We start from the raw sequence: 4,600 nt of genomic DNA on the forward strand, positions 1-4,600 counted from the left end.
CCATAATAAACTAGAATTGTGTGTAGGAAAGAAAATAAAAATAGAATTCTGGCTACAAAACCTATTGTGTTTTAGTTTGTTGTGAGCTGACACCTAGTGGTGAGCCTGTGTAATTCCCACAGGAGGAGGGACAATGCCTGCAGCCTGCTCAGGGGGAATTTACAGAGAATGGATGTGGCAGAGATGCAGCAGTCTGCTTTCTGTGGGTGAGAACAGTTTGCTTGCTGTCTCCCTTGCTCCTCCTGAGGGTTTCTTGGAAAGTTACTTGTTAAGTGTATTTCTTTCTGGCAGATTTCATCAAATTTGGTCTATTGTAAATTAAATAATTCACTTTGTGTGCTTTTGTGATCCCAAACATTCAGTTCCTGTTCTGCTCCTGAGGTTTGACTGGGAAGTGATTGGAAGTATCATTCAAGTTACACTCACTGAAGGTGGTTTCTATGTATTTTCAGTGTTGTGCTTGTTAATGTCAAATGGTGAATCACTTGTAGAGTCCTATATCTTTGACTACTTGAGTACATTTCTGTGTTAAAAATCCAGGTACTTTCCTTCTGAATGATCTCTTTCTAATGTTGGGGGCAATTAATCCCCCAGATTTGCTCACCTGCAGAGCCAGATAAAAAGTCCTAGAAAGTGGAGAGGAAAGAGACAGTAGTGAATGATCCGGTGGGACACAATTCAATTATCCCACTTGCTGTTTTACTAGAAATTATTATATTGACTTCCAATGAGAAAGATCTCAGAATTATCCTGCTATAGCTATGAGAAGACTTTCTACATAAGAATTGGTACTAGTTGGAAAATCAATCTTATATGAATATTCATGTGAGTCATGCATAGTGGATTTAGGCTCTCCTTCAAGATATATCCTTCCCTAATGCTCAGAAACAGGCTAGGCTTTCAGTTCCAGAAATGACTTTCCTGTGGTTGAGAACTCCTTCAGTCCAATTGTAAGCTGTTGGTTACCACCAATGTATATGTGCTGCTCTTGCAAACTTCAGGTTGTCATGCAGTGCAGACCATTGTTATGGTTCATCATTTTCATATCTGGGAAGGGCTGTTGGCTTTAAAAGTTTACAGATTGCCTTATGATACCAAGAAAGCTAGTTCCCATGGTGGAGACTTTAAATTCTTGTCCACATCAAGACTACTGGCTCTGAATGAAACACATGGCTTCTTCAGCATAGGGCTCACCTGCTTCTTCTGGGAGGCAAATGGGACAACCACAGTACACTGTACTGTTTTTGAAATATCAAGAACATCAGTGATAAACAATATCAAACAGGATGCTGTGGTTGCTTTGTAAGAATGTCCATGGCCCTTGTGAAGAGCATCATGAGGTAAGATTGGAAGATATCATTTATACTCTAACTGTATATGCTTTTAGACACATAGATGTATTACAGCCATATTTATAGATGATAATATTTAGAAGCATTAAAACCTTTTCATACATCCTTACTGTTATTTTATTCTCTCTTCTTTTTTATTTATGTCTATCACTTCTCCATTAATCACACACACACACACACACACACACACACACACACACTCAATTTCTTCCTTTTAAGAGTATCATGTCCTGTTTTTCTACTGCCCATTATTCCCCCACTCCATACAGGAGTCTCCCTTTATTTTTTGAATATTCTGTTTACTTAAGGTTGTGTACTCACTTTTGAAGCTTGGAGCTAAGAACTTCCTATAAGAGAGAAGGTGCCATCTCTGTTTTTCTGGGTCTGAGTGTATCCACTCAACATGATCTTTTCTTGGTCCATCTATTTAGTAGAAAAGCTCATGATTTCAATTCTCTTTAGAGCTGAATAGTGTTTCATAGTGTATGTGTACCACATTTTCACTATCTATTCGTCCAATTTAGAAATATTTAGAATGCTTCCATTTTGTGGCTATTGTGAAGATAGCCTGATCAAGTATTTTTGGAGAAGGATACTAAGTCCTTTGAGACTATGCCAAGGCATGAAAGGGCTGGGTTGACTTGTTAAATTAATTTAATTAGAGGATTTATTTATTTGAGGATTGTCCATATTGCTTTCCAGAGTGGCTAGAATTTGGTCCTCGTATTTTTATTTACTATGTCTTTCTTTTTGATGTTGTTGCTACTTTTTATTGTTAGAAGTATTTTTCTTCCATCTGTGTGAGAATTAATGATTTGCTTTCTTGCCCATGGATGATTACCTCCAATATTTCTGGAATTTAGGATTCCTCATATGAACTTTATTATTTCCCATATTCTCATGGGTAAATCCCCTGATTCTCCTGTATTAATTTTAAATATAATTATTGTCTGTAAAGTTGCTTTAGTGAAAGAAATTATCTTAACATGAATTTTGAAATGCACTTCAGGCTCCATCAATTTTAAGATAAATTTGTTTCTTGACATAATAATACAGTTAGACTGATTTTCCTTTCAACTTTAAATGACATTCAGTGTTCTCTGGATTTCAAGATCATTATCTGGATATCTGATATTTTGGTTGCTAGGGTATCTTCATGTGATTTGACATTTTCCTTTTTTTATTACTTGAATTTTAAATAGCTTGTTTCACATTCAATCCCAGTTCCCTCTCCCTCCACACCCACCCACCATCCCCCCAAGCCTCCCACCCTATTCCCACTTCCTTCCACATAGGGGATATCCAGAGTCTGTCATTTCGCTCAGGGCAGGGTCCCAGAACTCCCTTAATAGTCCAGGCTGAGAGAACATCCCTCTTTGTGTTATGGACACACAATGTCCTTTTGTATGCCAGGGATAAACACTGATCGAGTGCCCAGGGCCCCATAGTTTGCCCAGGCCTCCTCACTGACTCTCACACTCAGAGGGTCTGGATCAGTCCCATGATGGCCACCCAGCTGTCTGTCTGGGGTCTAAGAGCCCCCCTTGTTCAGATCAGCTGTCTCTGCTGGTTTTGCCAGCCCATTCTTTGTCAATTTTTTCATCAATCCCCTCTCTCTGTCACTGGGTTCAATGGGTGCAGTTCAGTGTTCTATCCCTGGTATACAAACAGTCTTCGTGTGCCAATAGCACAAAGAGGGATGCTCTCTCAGCCTGGACTCTTAGGGGAGTGCCTGGACCCTACCCAGAGTAAAATGACAGACTCTAGATATCCCCTATGTGGAAGGATTTGGCAATAGTGTGGGAGGGTGGGGGGAAGGGGAGTGCGGGAGGAGGGGAGGGAGAGGGAACTGGGATTGACATGTAAAACAAGTTATTTAAAATTAAAATAAAAAATGATTAAAAAGTGGGTGTTTTCCTCTGCTTCCATCAGTCATTGGATTAAGATTCTAGGATGACATATAGTGTAGACCACATTTTCATTAACAGCTCTCAGTATTAATTTTTTCTTTTATTTCATCCCTTATATGAATGAGTGCAAGTCATCTATCTAAACATTGATCATGAAAGAGAAACTAAAAGAAGAAAAAGAAAGAAATGACTGAATCTCCAATAACCACATCCCAGGTTAGTGGATATTTCCACTTTTCTAGAAATATTATATGTTCAGATATTGCAAATCATTAAGTTTGGTGCTGGAAATACTTTAAATTTTATACTGAAAATTGTTTCAAATAAACAAACAACCAAAATTCACCCACTGCAATTAACCAGACCCAAACTCTGTACAAAAAATGTACATTTATTTAGTAGGAATACACACTGGAAGCCTTTAATACTAGCACTTGGGAGGCAGAGGCAGGGAGATCTCTGTGAGTTCTAGACTAGCCCAGTCTGCAAGAACTAGTTCTAGGACAGCTTCCAAAGCCACAGAGAAACCCTTTGTCAAAAAAACCTCAAAAATTGTCATTGGGAACCTAAACACTGGAGCCTTACAAAAGGGTCTTACATATTGGTTATTGAATATATATACTTATCAAGTTGTTCATCAGAAAAAGAAAAATAACTGTGACAGAATTAGAGCTAGAAGAGCATTTAGATATATACCTGATTTTATAAGTGGTGTTCATTACATTTATTTAGTCCTACCTCAAGCTTGATATTTGATCTTCATTGTTTGTTGGGGACTGCTAGAACCTTGAACAAAATGGAGTCTGTCAACCATTTCTTGGCCTTCTGCCTACGTGACTGCGAGCACACATGCCCTTGAGACAAAGGAAAAGGCAAACCATAAAAGTTAAATTTACACAGGGCAACCCACCCACCTAGCCAGGGGGAAGTAACCCTTACAGAGTAATTGTCTTTGTTAACAAAAGGTTAAAGTGTTCCTTTGAATACTTCCTACCCCTCCCTAATTCCTGCACCTGACTTACGCTGACAAGCATTTGTGGAATGCGACTGATGACTGATGGAAAAATATAGCTTTGTCTTTACCATATTTGGTGTATATTTGAGTTGAGACTTGACTGACATGCTTGTACCACCCCCTGAGATTCTTTCTCTATAAGTACCAGCTCACCCCAAAAATAAATGCTCTTGATCAGCGAACGTTGTCTTGAGCCTGTTTCCTTTAACCTCTTGAAGTTTACTTTTAAGATAGGATCTGCTCGTGAAGGCCCACCAAATTAGTAGTGACCCTCATCACCTCATCCCCGCGGGTCTGGGGTCCCCTCCAGGGGTCGCAATTGT

The sequence above is a fragment of the Mesocricetus auratus genome, unplaced genomic scaffold (genome assembly GCF_017639785.1).
Source record: "Mesocricetus auratus isolate SY011 unplaced genomic scaffold, BCM_Maur_2.0 contig_4752_pilon_obj, whole genome shotgun sequence".
NCBI lineage: Eukaryota > Metazoa > Chordata > Mammalia > Rodentia > Cricetidae > Mesocricetus > Mesocricetus auratus.